The 17,053-nt window shown below is 44.1% G+C and overlaps 1 protein-coding gene across 13 annotated transcripts in view; it reads left to right on the top strand.

Annotated features, from left to right (window-relative positions):
* The window catches only part of ERC2 (ELKS/RAB6-interacting/CAST family member 2), a 923,107-nt gene extending 908,738 nt beyond the window's left edge, over nucleotides 1-14,369 (top strand). For all 13 annotated transcript variants that reach the window (XM_043587674.1, XM_043587670.1, XM_043587678.1 and 10 more), the window contains one exon: nucleotides 11,431-14,369. The gene's annotated coding sequence lies outside the window, so the exon portion shown is untranslated. The remainder of the gene's footprint in view (nucleotides 1-11,430) is intronic.
* Nucleotides 14,370-17,053: the final 2,684 nt, after the last annotated feature.

The raw sequence follows: 17,053 nt of genomic DNA, 5'->3' as shown, positions 1-17,053 counted from the left end.
TGTTTCTGGAGCAGTGTAATGGGTTAATAACAGCAACCCCTTCAGCATGTCAGGACTGGATGGCGTAAAGCAAAATGTCTGTGCTCAGTGAATTTGGGGGCATCATTCTCCTCCTTGGTACTTACTGAAATTTTAATTAGTAAATCATATGCTCATTTTAATTACTTGTGGAATGTAATGTCTGACATGCTCACTAGATGTGCCTTCCATGAAGTCAGTGTCTGTCTCATTCAGCCACATGTCCCCAGGACTTAGCTTGGTTCCTGATAGATGTGTTAAAAATTGTGGGAGGGAGAGTGGGAGGGAGGGGAGGAGGGAAGGAAAAAAGGAGACAAGGAGAAGAAGGAAGAAAAGGAAGGAAGGAAGGAAGGAAGGAAGGAAGGAAGGAAGGAAGGAAGGAAGGAAGGAAGGGAAGAAAGGATTCTCTTACTTTTCATAAGCATAACTTGAAGACAATATCAAATGCAAGCTGAATCTGCCTTTGAGTCTCATTTAAGACCCCATATCCCTTTCAACTCTCAGACCAAATTGAGGTCACTTTTTTCCTATTCCCCTATTTACAGGTGGGTGTGGATTAGGGCTCAGAGGGCTCAGAGACCCTGAATATCTCTAAAAGGCCTGCCTTCACTCAGCTGGTTGCTGGCTTGTGTTCCTACATTTCCTTTTTCCCTTTCCACATACCAAAGTGGTCTTCCCCACCCCCAAGAAGGCTAGTACCTTTTGTTGCAGGAAACTCTGATTTGGCAGTTGCTTAGAAAACACAGAAAAGTTTGAAGCAAGCTGAAATTAAAGCACAGTTAATCAAATGCAAAACTCCATTCAGCCCCTATCTGCCAAAAATAAATAGTTTAAAATATGAATTTCAGATCACCGACAATGATGACTGTGTTTATGGCAGTGGGGTTGACTGCCTTCAGCGGCCATCGTTGCCGGCGTGCAACCAGCATTTAGAAATGAAACAAAAACACATTGAACTTGCTGCATTAGCTGTTGCCACATCGGAACGCTAATGGGTTTAGTGACCACAGCCGACCCAGGCCAGAGTGTGTCAACAGCCCAAGGACCAGCCTCGCTTGCTGTTTGTGCTTTGCCCAAGTTGTTACAAGTTTAATTCTTTGCAGCTTACTTTTCCTGCTGTTTTGGCCTCTCCGGCACTAACTAAAGAGCGCAGCAGCCAGCCCAGCGTCATGTAGCCAGGCCTTGGGGACCCTCGCAAGAGCTCTGTAGATGCAGGCATCTCAGCCTCTTGGGCCTGATGACCGGTGGGATTAGAGCTCCAGAAGGTGTACTTGACCGTCCTTCCCCTCGACCTCCAGCCTTCTTTATTCCAGTCACTTCTAAAATCCGTTCTGGAAATAGCCCAGCCTGAAGCAGATGCAAAGGGCCTCTTGATTTGCCACTCATTTGGAAAAGTGGAGTCTTCCTGCCTCTCTTCCTGCACAAGAAAGCATGCTGCACAGAGTGTGCACCACGAAGGGGGGTTCCTTGCATTACACTCAGGCTTACCGCCCTGTCTGCAAAATGAAGTCCACTGTCTCCAATTCTAAGCAGCCCAGTCGAGCACTGGGCTACAGGACCTTGGTGGTGAAGAGGTTAAATCGCTCAACAGGCTGGATCTGTGTTTTCCTGCCCACACTTGCTCCTGGCCTAAGGCAGTGCCTGCTGTTTGGGAAGGGGGGGAAAGGGAGGTCTCGCCTGGACCCAGGTGGCCGACAGGCAAACCATGTTATTAAGAAGCAGGGATCACAAAACCTTGATCTTCAAAAGAGACCCCTAATTAGTCGCCAGCCCAAGAGTAAATGGCATTCTACCTCAGTGAGGCGGGAAGGGCGCCTTCCAGTTCTGGGGACTAATTGCCATTATTGGCTCTATGAAGATCCTGTTGTAAACACTTGTCATCTGAGCCACTTTTGGTCGGCAGACTGGAGATATCAAATTGTTCCTTCATGTTTCAAATTCTGCAAAATACCTTGCCGGCTCCTCTCTCTAGGAGGGTGCACATGACTGCTTTCTTAGCACCAGGCTAGAGAGATGTTTCCCTGTCGCTGCTCTATGCTGTGGCAAGCTCATACTAAAACTGAGTTCTTGTCAGGAAGGGATTCAAAAACATGTTTTACTTTATCCTCAATTAAATTTGAAAATGCCATCTCAAAAATAAACTGTAATGGCAGGCTGAGGAATTTATCGTGAAGCTAATGGGGCTGAAGCTTTGGGCCCCCTCAAGTGCACAGACTTTTTCCAAGACCCTCAGAGAGGCCCTAATGATGTGGACGAGTCAACTGTTTGTCTATTCTTCGTCTATAAGAGGGCCCACCAAAGGGGATAGAACCAAATGTGCTCTGGGATAGTACCTGGAATGTGTTTCTTTATCTTTTGTATCATGTACTCTTGTTACTTCTGGAAGTATTTTCTCCCTGCTCTTAGACTTACTCGTTCTTGGTCCTTTGGGGCACTTGTGAAGAGAAAGGCAAACTTCTTAGGCCGCGTGCAGAATGCTAGGTTTTGTCTAAGTTTATGCTTGATCTAGGAATGTTTCAAGAACTTGGGGCCGAGGTACCCTGGATCCATGTCAAGGGCAGACTGGATAATACCCAACTCAGATGGCAAAAGAGGCCAACCTAAAGGGAGATTTGGGGGACCTGGGGATTTGGGCTTGTGACTCTCCAGACCACTGGGATTCGATTCTATTGTATGGACACTTCCATGGCAATAAATATGTCAGACTGAGAGAGAGAGAAGGAAAAAGCAGTGAATAATGTGTGAATACTCCTGTGAAGTGTGAGTTTCCTATTCACCTTCAGGACCAGCTTTAGCAAGCATTTAGGGACTGTGAGACGGTATGGTCTATGCTAACATCCACAAGGAGCTATGTTACAGGGCCTAAACTTCATGTCACGACAAACGGCCCCTCTGTCTCCCAAAGCGGAGCTCCAGAACCGTTTCGTCGGGGAGCTAGGGAGTCACCATTACTCAGCAATAATTCCTTTGTGAGAACAGTTCAGGGTGGAAGTTCTATACACAAGGCTTAGGATGTTTGTTCATAGGATTCCATCGTCTCCGTGATGAAAGCGGACGGTTTTTCCCCTCCAGGTAACCTAATAACCTCAGACAACCATCAGGAGCGGTGGTAGTGGCCCTCGCTGCGTGGGGGTTCTCCGGGGCGACTCGGGCATTTCCCCCTCTCTCCGGGGCACGGGTGTTCTGTTTGTTGAAACGGTCCCTGTCTCCAGCGTCACTCTCAGCGCCCCCGAAGATTCCCAAAGCATTATTTTAACCTATACGTTTCACTGATTTGAGATGTTAGACATTGCATGCCAAACTTCTGGTTATTCTAACTAGTTCAGAAAAGAAAGACTAACATCGGTTTTGACAACAAACAAAACCAGTTTTTGTTCTATCACTTATGTTTAAAAGATTCCAATTTCAAACTAAACACAATGTGTGGTTATTCTGTCAGCGGTTTATACAGCCACCAGGGCGCCAGAGTCACACACTGCATACATCATTGTAGTTTTAAAATGTACTTAATGAACATTTTTTTTCTTCTCTAGTAACTACTTCATTGCCTTAAATGAATGCATTCCAATAGAATTTGTAACAAATGACCACTTTGTGTTTGCATTAATGCCAAACACGTTTAACAAATTTTTAACAAGGAGCCCTGGCAAAATGCCAAACTCCTAGAGGGACACTGGAAGAATGCTATAAATTTAAACTAGATTTTACCTTTTCACTTAGCTCAGCAAGTGTCTTAGGTGTCTTGCTATCTCAGGATTGTGGCATTTCTACTCTATGTCAGAGAAGTTGTACATTTTCATTATTTTTATTACTTGGGTTGTACCTATTTCCACAGGACTTTTAAATCTATGCAGCCGTGTCCGAAATAATATGATGGCAGCTTAGAATAGATGTTTATTTCTGCGAAATTGTTCATGCCTTATATAGCTTGGTAGATGCAGGTATGCAATACGTACTTTAACAAAAATATGATATTTAAAACGGCACAGTCAACCATTTAAATACAAAAACAACAGGGGTGCCTGGGTGGCTCAGTCAGTTGAGTGTCGGACTTCAGCTCAGGTCATGATCTCAAGGTTCGTGGGTTCGAGCACCGCGTCGGGCTCTGTGCTGACAGCTCAGAGCCTGGAGCCTGTTTCAGATTCTGTGTCTCCCTCTCTCTCTCTGCCCCTAACCCACTCGCATTCTGTCTCTGTCTCTCTCAAAATAAATAAAACATTTTTAAAAATTTTAAATACAAAAACAACAGATTAGGCCAGCGATTCTCAAGTAGGGGGATTTGCCCCCTAGATGATATTTGGCAATATTGGGAGACATTTTTGATTGTCATGGCCAGGAGAGTGGGTGATGCTACTGGCATCTAGTGGGCAGAGGCCAGGGATGTTGCTACGCATTCTATAACGGTGAGCATCCCCACAACAATGAGTGACCCAGCCCCAAGTGTCCACAGCATCAAATCAAGAAATCCTGGGGTTGAGTGGCAAGGGCCTTTGGCCTCTGGACAGTCTCTCAGGCTAAAGAAACTATTATCTCAAGAAAACTTACAACTAAAAGCACATTTCTTTTCAACCAGTGTTTTAAGAATTACACAGAGTACCTGACACTGATACTGAGTGGCAGATTTCTGACTTTCACTCCTGCTGCTGTCTGTCCTTGAGAAGAGAAAAGCTGGGCTATAGCAGCCTGGCCTAAAATGTCAACTGAGGCAGTGCTGGGGACGGTTTGTGGCCTGAGTATGGGAATGTGCAAGCCCAGTGACCCACTCCAGGTGCTCCTTGCTTAAGGCCACTGCTGGGAAGTGGGAATGATCTCCAAGACAGGGCTGGGGGCAGGCAGGGCCCTGCATGTCCACAAGAAGATAGCTTTAGTGTTCCGTGGACACTTTTATTTTAATAGCTATGCAATTATTATAATGTGTGTTAGACAAATACTGGCTCCATTATGGCATTAAAATAAATCTTTTTTTTCTTTGAGCATAGGCCCTAATTTTTAGAGTTAGGCAAACAAGCACTTACATAAAAATAAATCTTTCTTAAAAAGAAAATTTAAGTTTTTAGAAAATACTTTTAAAGAAAAATATTAATTGTGACAGGTGTTTATGAAGAGATTACAAAAATTGGGAAGGTGGAACACAAAAGATCAAGATTTAGAAAATTCTGCCATCATAGTAAAGAGAATGGGCTCTAGAAGCCAGAAGATGTGGGTTCAGATCAGGCCCCAGAAAGGTGGGAATTTGACCTAAAGCATTCAGTCCCTGGAAGCCTCAGTCTCCTCATCTGTGTCAGGGGCTGATCAACCCGATTAGAACCATGGTGCTCTCCAGCTTGTCTGAGATAATTTCTGCAATAGCACGGAGCACCGTGGCGGATGGCAAGCACCGAACATTAGCTATGAATAAATGACTACACTAATAACTACAGAAATAAATCCTAAGGAGACAGCAGTGTATGCTGCCATTCATCTGATTTCCTTGATTTAAAACAGTGTGGGTAAGTTGCACCCAGTGCACAGAAACCAAAGTCGAAATCCAAATCCGGAGTTCTCTAGGTGCCCTGGCCAGAAAGCTCCACCTCCCTAACAGCAGTTTGCAATTCTGAGCCGCCGGTTTGCTGGGCCCACCCCACCCCCCATCCACAGCCCTTTGGGCTCTCAAGTGTTACATTTTATTGCCCTGTGGAGCTGTAGGAGGCCACTCACAAGGTAAAATGTTGCTCTCCACTCATATTTTTGAATTATGGCTTCAAGGTGGTTGCTCCTATCAAGAAAATTAAATGATTTAACATAATTTGTTGCCACTTTGATCACAACAATAATAAATAAATCTTCGTGAGGAAAACGGGAAACCCATTCCGCCCAGTTTTAAAAGATGTTAAGTAATAACACAGATGTAGTTATAGATTTCTCTCTCTCTCTCTCTCTCTTTTTTTTTTTTAGCAGAAACGACTCTATTGGGTTTTCCTGTGAGCAGAATCACTTAGTGAAGTTATGCTGCAGGATGCCTGCCTCCCCTCCAGAAGGAGCAGCTCTTCTCTTAGGCAGTTGTTAATTAGTCTATCAGGGGCTTGCTGTTCTGTGGGCACCATGTGCAATGTCAGGGGCATCCAAAGCCGACGTGAATGGGTGTCTGTTTTTGTACCTGGGGGCACAGCACACATTTGGAAAGCACATGGAGCGTAATGGACATTAACCCAGATGTCAAAAATAGCCTGCGTTTTACTACTGTTATTAAACAGTTTCCCCTTTAACCCCTCCGTGTTTACCAAAGACCCCTTTCTCCCAGCCAGTTTCTGCAAATCACTACTGAAAGGGCAGGAGAAGAAAGTCATAATCGGGCAGGTGTCTTTATTCCAAAGAAAAACAGTCTGAAGGAATATTTGTGAGACACCACACGTTTATAGCCTGCTCCCCTGGGGGCGCTTGTCCTGGGGCAGAATCTTACCGCGGTGATCAGCCCGCTCGCCCCACCCCCACAGCCACCCCTTACCCCCTGCACACCAAGCGCAGGGGTGGTTCCTTCCCCAAGAACCCAGCCGAGACTTTTCGCAATGGGAACAGCCTTCTATTCTTCTGTGATACCAGTTACACATTCTTTGGTTTAAAAAGTCCAAGAACAAGGAAAATTCCAAGGAAGAAAATTTTTAAACACTGCCCAGAAATAACTATCAATGATATTCTGGTATATGCATTTGCAGGTGTTTATGTTTATGCGTGTGTTGCAGCAAGAATGTGGTTGAGCTGCACATACAGAATTGTGGTCTGAACACTGGAAATTTGTGGACATCTCTCCATATTAAAAAATATATATATGTTCTGATTGTCATATAGTCAGATCTTAAACATGCCTGTCACAGACGCCTGTTCATTTCCTTTGAGGCACAAATTTTTTAAAATCCTCATTCTCTTATTTGTGTATCTATTTGTCTGTCTTGCTCCTAAAAATACAGGTTTCATGAGGGTACAGATTTTGTCTGTCCTGTTTAATGTGGTTTGTTTTTGTTTTTGAGAGAGAGAGAGAGAGAGAGCGCGCGAGAGCCATAAAGCACTAGCAGGGGAGGGGCAGAGAGAGAGAGAGAGAGGGAGACACACAATCTAAAACAGGTCCAGGCTCGGAGCTGTCAGCACAAAGCTTGAACTCACGAACCACCAGATCATAACCTGAGATGAAGTCAGATGCTTAACTGACTGAGCCACCCAGGTGCCCCTGTCTTTTTTACCACTGTACCCCCAGCACCAAGCACACTGCCTGATACAGAGGAGCTGTATTAGTTTGCTATCACTGCATAACAAGTTAACACAAACTTAGTGACTAAAACAACACTCATTTATTAAGTCACAGTTTCTATAGGTCAGAAGCCAAGTCACACACCACTGGGTCCTTGTCTTAGGGTCTCCTAAGGCCAAAGTCAAGGTGTTGACCAGGCTGGACTTTAACCTGGAGGCTCTGGGGAAGCACCCACCTCTGGGCTCATTCAAGTTGTTAGCAGAATTCAGTTCCTTGTGGTTGTAGGACTAAGGGCCCAGTTTTCTCACTGGCTGTTAGCTCGGGGCTGCACATGGACTGTGCAGGACGCTCTCGGGTCCTTGCCCCATGATTCCCTCCATCTCAGCACAGCAAATCCCTCTCGTGTTTCAGATTTCCCTTTCTCTCCTGCTACTAACGAGAGAAGAGCCTGTGCTATTCAAAGTTCCTGTGATTAAATTAGGTCTGCTCAGGTCAACCCTCTTGATTAACTTAAAGTCAATGGATTAGCGACCTCCCTTACATCTGTAAGGTAGCATAATCGTGGTGTGAGATGTTCGCAGTCTCGGTCTCCAGGATCAGAGCAGGAAATATTGCTGGGGAGGGGGTGGGTTCTGCCTACTCTGAATGCTCCCTAATACCTGTGGCATGAAGGAGTGAATCAGTTTGTTCCATGAACTGTGCAAGGCTCAGGGGATGCTAGGTGAGCAAGACTGGCCTGGCCCCTGCCCTTATAGATCTTATAGCCTAGACCAGTATTATTCAGGTAGAAACATAATACCAGCCAATGTTTTTCAGTTTTCTCGTAGCCACATTAAGAATAAGAAGAAACCAACTGAAACTGAAATTAACTGTAATACTATATTAACTTGATCCCATATGTCCAAAATATTATTTTAACACAAAATCAATATTAAAAAACTAAATTCATAGTAACTAATAGTGCATGGTGTGTGAACTAGCTGGAATTTAAAGAAAAATGTAAAAATTCAGAGGAAAAAGAAACGATAAAATAAGAAAACTAAATTCATACTAAATCTAAAATTCAATATATTAATTTATATTCATTCAAAATCAATATAAAAAATAAATCCATACTAAAGCTTCAAAATCTGCTGTGTATTTTCACTTACAGCACATCTCAATTTGGACCAGCCATATTTCAAGTGAATAGCCACACGTGGGTCGTGGCTACCAATATGGATAGTAAAAGTCAGACAAATCACCAGAAGGGGAGAGTGAAGTATGTGTGAGACTCCTCGCTGTATCCCACATTCAGGAGGGTCAGGCAAGTCTTCTAGGGAGGAAGTGACATCTAAACTGAGACCAAAGAGGAAGTAGGCACTGGTCAGGTCAAGGGCTGATGTAAACGCGGGTCAGACAAGTGTGTGAGACAGGAGAAAAGAAGGCTTCGTATTGCAGAATCAAGCCCAGCACAGGTGGGACGTGAAGTGTGGGGCTGGAGAGAGAGAGGCCAGCGTGGCCAGAGTCTCCTCTCCATCCTGAGGGCAATGGGATTGTAAATTCAGGTTGTACACAGGAAACACAAGATGGAATAGATGTCGTTATGGAAATAGCGCTATGGAATAGGCACATGAGAACACTGAGTTGGGTGCTTCGGGAGAAGAGGCGTGGGGACAGAGTGGGCCTGCTGTGACCATCCAGGTAAGGCAGGACTAGCCAGAGATTATCCCACGGTGGGTGGTTGCCCGGATTGCCTCATTGCTGAAAGCTAAGATTCCTTTTTATTTTTTTTAAAGCAGAGGCTTATTTGCCCCCCAGCAAGGGATCATCTGCATTTCTAACTGCCGGCAATGTCATCTGAGTCTTTCTCTCAAAGCCTTTTAGGCCTTCCCGTGAATGGATTGTCTGGTTGAAGGAGCAGCAGCCCTTTCGGAGTGTTCTCTCTTCCTCAGAGCACACCTCATCTAGCACACACATCTCGTGCAGTGCCGTTGTGAGGCACTGTATCTGCCTAGTGACCTGCTACCCAGCTGGAAATCTTTCTCTCAACTGAATAAATGATTGTTCTTTGCTACTTTATCTTGGAAAAACATCAAGGACATCAGACATTCACTGTAATTATTTTTCACTCGTTTCTCCATCTGTAAAATATGACCGGTGCATTTTAGTACTACTTTGGGTTTCTCTTTACCTTTTAATCATGTGGCCTTTTAATATATTGGTCAGCCCTTTAAAAGGATGATTAAGAAATGCTTAATGCACAAAAGAATTAGAGCAATGCACAGCTCACGGAGCAGAAAGCGTGCTCTGACTTACAATTTTCATACAAAGTTTGCAGAGATTTTATGTGCCAGAATGAGTAATATGATCTCCTCTAGGAACTCCCTAGCTTTCTGGCTCTGCAAAAGTCATTTTTTTGCCCCGATTCAAGTTTCTTAACCAGAAGGGTTACACCAAACTCCTCAGAGTATGAATTAGCAGAGTTCATCCAAGCCACATATTTCATTTGCACTGTTTAACGATGGCTGGAAATAACTGCCTACCTGTGCAGACACTGGGATCTTTGGCGCACTCATTAGTCAGTGTGGCTTGAGAAATTCTGTGCATCAGCCACCAAATCAGACAGCTCAGGCTGTATATAAAAAGCGGCTCACACATGTGTGAGTATGTGTATGCGTGTGTGCGTTTGATCTTTCCCCTCCCCACCATATTCCCCAGATAGCTGCACTATTACCAAGTGCCCGGAAACTCCCGAAGCATTCGCAGGCCATATGTGAATGATAATGAGCATCAGCAGGGAAGAAAATCAGCATTTGAAGGGTCATATGGGCTGGTCCTCTCTTCCCACCCATTTTGCTGACTTTCCCAGGCTACACTTGTATTCCACACCAGGGCCTCTTACTGGGGCAGTGAGAACATTTGGGGTGCTTCTGCATATCTGTTCCCCAGGGCATGAAGTATGCAGACGGATGACCGTTACATCTATGCTTGGGGTCGAGTACACACACTCACACACACACACACACACACACACACATACACATACACATACACATGCCATTGCATGCTGGGATGAAGGCCAGCTTTGTTTTGTTCTCTCTTTAATGAGATATCAATGTCCTTTTTAAAGTATGTTTTTATTTTGGTAAAATACACACTAAAATGTACCATTTTAACCAACATAAATGTATAAGTTAAATGTAATTCAGAGGCATTTAGTACATACACGGAGTTGTACAACCACTACTGTCCCTTTCTAGAATTTTCTCACTATCCCAAACGATTGCTTAATTGTACCCACAAAACAGTAACTCCCCCCTCCCCTTCCCTCCAGCCCCTGGCAAGCCTCTAGTCTATTTTATGCTTCTGTGAATTTGTCTATTCCAGATATTTCACATAAGTGGAATCATGCAGTATTTGTCCTTTGGTGTCTGGCTTATTCACTTATTTCACTGCCATGGTGTCTCCCAATGTCATTCATATTGTGGCATGAATCAGAACTTCATTTCTTTTTAGGGCTGTGTACTACTGTTCCACTGTATGCACCACATTTGCTTATCCATCCATTTGCTGATAGACACTTGGGAGTTGTTTCTCCCTGTTTGTTGTCAACAATGCTGCGATGAGCATTTGGATCCAGGTATTTGTTTGAGTCCCTGTTTTCCATTCTTCTGCATTCATACCCAGGAGTGGGATTGCCAGTGCCAGTATGTGTTTAAATCATTGCTCTTAAACGGTTTGTAAGCAAATGTTAAGTTTTCTGGTGTCTTGACCATCTTTAACTCTCTTGTCTCTGTAAAGTCGAGCTAAAAATAGTTTAAGAACCATACTCATTATAGAAAAGTGTGGGGAGAAAAAAAATGAACACATGGTCTGATCACATAGAAATCATCACTGGAACATTTTGGTATATTTCCTTTCAATTTCAGTTTCTTTTTGCCTATCAAGAGACATCTATACCTGGATGTGACATATTTTGAAAGAGGCCTCCTCTCAGATATGTTTCCAGGACATAATTTAACTTCATGTTCACTTTGCCCTTCCTCTGTGCTTCCTCCTCATCGCCCTCTTCCTCATCCCAACCAACCGCAACCAAAGAGAGTGGTGGAGGGTCAGCGCAGGGGTGAGTATGGGAACGCCGGCCAGGATTCTCTCCTGAGTCAATGGCAGTTGCTTCCCCTGCTAAATTGTGTGCTTTCTTGTTGCAGCTATCAGAAGAGCAGACTAAAGGGGAAACGCAGCTCTGCAGCAACATTCTGATAATCTACTGCAGCGTGGCTCACGTCACTGGCCATCACCACCTGGAACGCTCATCAGGCCTGGAAGAGGAGCTTTCATTTCCATTATGGCGCACAGTTCTGTTCGACTTGATATTTCCTACATCATCTCATGTCATTCCTCATGGATTCAGATATGTTGGACAGGAAGAAAGAGGAGGAGGAGAAACATGACAGACCCTCCTTTTTGTCAGGATTTGGGCATTTAAAACATGATCATCTCTTCTGAAGGTCATTATTTGATAAATTTTATTTATGTTACTTAAACATCGTTGAATACATTTGAGCTCCATGGGATTTTAGCTGTGGAGTCTGCTTCTGTTGGACAACTAGCTTCACCTCCAGTATTTCTGCTGGTTCCGCTTAAGTGGTCATTCCTAATGTGTTAGATTATCAAAAAGTGTAAATCCTGTGCGTGAGTGGTGTTGGCAGTGTTTGTATACCAAGATGCATGGAGCGTTTGACAAAGAAAGCAAAACACCAAAAACGGCGAGCCTTTACCCTCCTCTATTTCTTTAATCCGCTGTTTGAAGAACCGCATTTTGATGGTGTAACCAGTAGTTACCTCTGGGCCAGGTTGGAAATGAAATCAATTTTTTAAACCACTAATACTTGCCAAGAAATCGCCTTACGAGAACATGGTGTGTGTCTTTGACGATGCATGGCACATCTAAATTGATCTTTCGTAATTTTATCTGCCCCGGTTTTGTACCGGAGAGTGGCAAAAGCCTGAGGCACCTACATATTTCTATTCCGTGTGTTCCACACATCTCCATGGCTGGGATGAGCCCAAGCCTCAGACTCTTCCCATTCCCGTACATACAGGTCTCCATGAAGAAGCTGGGACTCATTCACATTTCAAGATCCAAATGCTGTGCAAACAGTGTAAGCTTGAAGGGTCATTTCTCATTTTTTAAAAAATGTCTCCAACGTGGATTCCAAAGCATTTTCAGCATCCAACATGAAAGCATTGATGAATGAGGAATAATCACAAACGCTGTGTATCTGTATATAGCTCTACACAACATGTCTGTGGGTACAGCGTCATTATTTAAAGCACATGCCAGGGAAAGAGACCAAATTTTAAGGTCCTTTACATACAGTGACATGGTACTAAGGAGAATTTAACTCCTACTGCTTCCTCTGAAGATTAAAAAATAACTAAAGTTGTTATAACTTCATAAAACTCATGACCAGTCTGGCAAATATGTGCAACTCTCGTATCGATCCACTTTCTCGTCAATGGAAGAAACCCTTCCACATGTATGCAAGTGGGAAATGAAAATCTGCATTCTTAAAAGGATAAACAGTGAAGTTAAGCATGAGTGGCCTTAATAAATACAGTTGTCTTTCTTTGCTGCTGTGGAAAGGATTCTACACAGGTGTTCCTGAAGTCTTGCATTGCATTCAGTCGTTATTATTACTTTTCCAAGTGTTGGTGCAATTAACTCTGGACCTCTCCCGTGAGCCATAGAGGTATTTAAAAGACAGACACCTTACTTGTCGGGGAACATGAATCTGTGTCTGACTTGCACTGTTCATCCTTGGTGCATTAGGAGTAATATATTCAAGCAGGTTTCTCGCTTCTGGCTTTGTTCTTGTCGTCAGTAAGTATAGCGAACTATGTAAAGCTTTTGTGTTGCATAAACAATCCAAATACATTCACGTTTTAAAAGTTTGTCCTTTAACTATCAAAGGGACTTAGGTTTCCATAGGAGAAATGAGCAGAGTTCTTTGCAAGCACATACAGCACATTTCGACATCAGGTCGCACTGCAAACCCAGGCCACAAGTGCGTCCCCGTGAACAATTTGGATGTCCTCAGGTAGGCGGCCCCCACTGCCTCCTACAGCGGGATCCTCACCTGAACTCTGCAACTGAATACTTGAAGTAGGAAGTAGGAGATCCACAGGGAAATTAGGGTCCTCAAAGCAGAAAAAGCAACCAACCGTGTATAGTTAGTGATTTCTAAGTACGTGCCAATTCTGTCACAGCTGTTGTTTTGGGGGATCATTTTTTTGCCCCACTTTTGTTGGATTAAAGTATTACCAACCTTACCATTAGGGGGCATCTTCTTTAGTCCCCTAAAAATTGAATCCCATTGAACATAGCGTCTTTTCCCATCTCATGTACTATTCTCCGATGTTGGGGGGAGGGTTACCAAAAAAATTTCCTTTTCACATCTTAAAAATAGTCTCTGGGTTTACAACAAACACTGTGATGTCGGGAAGATATTTCCTTTGCGCAAACGTTAGCAGGCACCCCTCTAATCATAACGAAGTTGAAAAAAAAGTTGAGGCTGACATTTAGGAGAAGTTGGTCTTCTCTCTGTGCAAAAGCAGGCTTGTACCTTATACCCCATTTGATTTTGATGTACAGTCTCAATTTTGTATTTAATGATTTTTGTGTATCCGGTATGCACGTTAACAGCGTGTCAACTTTCATTTGAAAGTGGGTTTCCATTTACTTTTTAAACAGTGTTTCTGATGAGACCTCCAACGTGTTGTCATAAGCTCTATCTGAGATGTTTTCGTGTAGAGTGGCGTTTGAATGCTGCCAGGGGTCAGTGTATCTAATTCCCAGAGACCCTCGTTTGATAGTGCTTCTTGTAATTTTTCTTCAAGTGAGTGGCATGTGGGTTGTGAATATTGACCATGTGATTATGGACTTCGATATGAAAACAATAAATAAAACTAAGGAACCCTCAGAAACTACCAGTGGGCATGTATTAGCCAGTCATCGTAACCTCGTGTCTAGTAGAACAACATACAAGGTATGTACAGTTCATAAATTTGTTATCATGTGTATGAGAAGTACTTTGTGCTGATCGCCTTATTTATATTCATCAAATAAACTTTGTTTCTTTCTGAAGTGAGTTCATTCCATCTCTAATAAATGCTCCTTTGTGGTGGTTTCTAATCTTTTTCGGGTCATGGATCTTCACTTGAGGAACCTAACAACTTGAAGAAAAAGGAAAGACAAAGGGAAGGTGTATACTCCCTTTACTGAAGTCGTCAAGGCATAAATTTCCCTTTACACATAGCTGGTTGCAGAGGTTCATATTAAGGAATTAAGTCATTGAAGGGGTCTCCCTTCTTCCTTGCTTCCCGCTTTCCCGTCCCTTTGTCTTTCTCTTTCTCTCAATCTCCCCCTGCTTCTCTCTCTCTTCTATGCCTCCCCTCTTAAAAAACAAAAAAACAAATTAATGTTTATTTATTTTTGAGAGAGACAGAGACAGAGCATGAGCGGGGGAGGGGCAGAGAGGGAGGGAGACACGGAATCTGAAGCAGGATCCAGGCTCTGAGCTGACAGTGCAGAGCCCAATGTGGCACTCAGACTCATGAGTTGTGAGACCATGACCTGAGAGGAAGTCAGATGCTTCACTGACTGAGCCACCCAGGTGCCCCTCCCTCCCTCTTTTCCTCCTTCCCACCTTTTCTCTCCTCCCACTTCTTCCTCTCCCTCCCTCCCTTCTGCTTCTCCCCTTGTTTCCTCTGTACTTTCTGTGGGGTTGACATCAGTCACTGCTGGGTTCTTTTCACTTGGTGGTAAAGATAATTCCCAACAGCTTTGAGTATGCTAGGATTTAAGAGGAGGGACCCTCTCCCTCCAAGCATCCATATCAGCCCCCTAAAGGGACTCACTGGTCCTTTTTGGATCATGCATCCAATTACCTTGTTCAAGGGAGTTGGGAGGGTGAGACCCTGTGATTGACAGCCTCACTGATGTGGGAGGGGCAGGTTCCAAAGGGAAAAAATGGGCTTTATTCTAGAAGAGAGGGACAAGAAAGCCGGGCAGGCAGGAATAATAGCTAGCCCTGGATACACTTGGTTACACACACAAAATCATCCAGAAAAACACACAAAATCATCCGTGCAAGGGCTCACCAGCCTTCACAGCCCAACTGTGGATCGTGGTGGGGAACAGCTCCTGGTTTCTTTAAAGGTTTGAGTTGTACTTCAAGAAATGAACTACCACATCTTCCCCGTTATTGCAAGCAAAGAGTAATTGATTATCAAAGCTGGAAAGTATGTCAGATGCCATGTGTCCAATATTCTCTTTTGACAGATGGAGAAACTGAGGCCCAGTTAGAAGTGACTGATTCGAGCACATATGGTAAGTTCACTGCAAGTCCGAGACTGTCCCCAGAGCTCCTGAAACAGAAATACATATCCCTGAAGACTCTCTGGGGAGGAGAGGGTGGGATAAAATCTTCCCCCTAGATGGCCCTTGACGACACTGGGGACATATCATTTGCTTTATGGACTCACAGCCACTGTGTATGCAATTCTCTCACAGTCCGGCACATTGGGGGGCAACCTGCAGTAGTATGCCCTTCTCATTATGTTGCCTTTTTGTAGAAAAAGAACTTCTGTTGGACAAGAATTTCTTACCTCATAGAACTTCCTGAGGCAGCCGGCTCGCATTCAAGCCTGATTATGTAAACCCAGCTGGCCAGATGGAGCCCCTGCTTCTTTTACTCACAAACCACTCCTTTTGTTAGGAAAGGTACCAGCCCACACACTGCTGGACTCGTCTGCAAGTTCATCCATACGTCAGTCCCAGCGAAGCACATGGACTGGATTTTGGTATACCCGAGGTTTTGAAATTAGGAATCTGCCTCGACTAATTGCTAGTATCTGGGAACTGCTCTCACAAAAAAATTGGAGAGCTGTTCTAATTCTTAGAAGTGCTAATCCACAATGATAATTATACTAATAACTGAATGCAGATAAAAAATCATTGGACATTATTATTTTCTAGGAACCAAGCCGTGGTGCTAAAGCCAACATACATGAACTTGTTTGTCCCCGACAACAGTCTCGTGAGGTAGGCACTGTCGTGATCCACACTTTGTAGTGAGGGAAACTCTAGGCCAGCAGAGATGACCAGCATACGTTTACAGGACATGCATCTGGTGCTGGCGTTGTGCTAAATGCTGCGCTTACATGAACTTAGCCTCACAATAATCTCGTGAGGCGGGAATTCTCGTTCTCCTCAGACAAGGAAGGGGAGGCCCGAGGAGATTACATACCTCACCCACCGTCCCCCAGATTCTATGTGGTGGAGCTGGGCTTTGAACTCAATACTCAGTCAGCCCTAGGGATGTAGGGGCTGGGATGAGGATCCCATTTGTTTCCACCTTGCAGTGCTTCCACGTTGCAAGTTTGGGCTCCAACATGGCCATTCAGCTCACAGAGACCTGAAGCAATTGGTTGCTTCAAGAATGCCACAGTTGACCAATACTATGAGAAAATGGATTGCCAGGCAGCAAGGTCATGGATCCCAGGGGAAATCAAGCCACACATGAAAAGAGAGCTCTGACAGGACATTGGATTTAAACCTGCTATCCATGGGCCTCTCTATTTCTTCTAAGTCCCCAGTGTCTGTGCATCAGCACCTCTGACCTAGGTGTTTGGGGTTTGCAGGGTGAAACATCTGGTGACAAGACACTGGACAGAATCCCCAGGTGGGAGAGGGCTTTGAGTGCCATGCTGAAGGGTATAGACCTAATACACTGGCTCTTAACCTCAGTAATTTAAATGCTGCTTTCC

This window comes from Prionailurus bengalensis, chromosome A2 (genome assembly GCF_016509475.1).
Source record: "Prionailurus bengalensis isolate Pbe53 chromosome A2, Fcat_Pben_1.1_paternal_pri, whole genome shotgun sequence".
In the NCBI taxonomy this organism is placed as follows: Eukaryota; Metazoa; Chordata; class Mammalia; order Carnivora; family Felidae; genus Prionailurus; species Prionailurus bengalensis.
The sequence above is the reverse complement of the archived record's forward strand: the minus strand, read 5'-3'. Positions and strand labels throughout refer to the sequence as shown.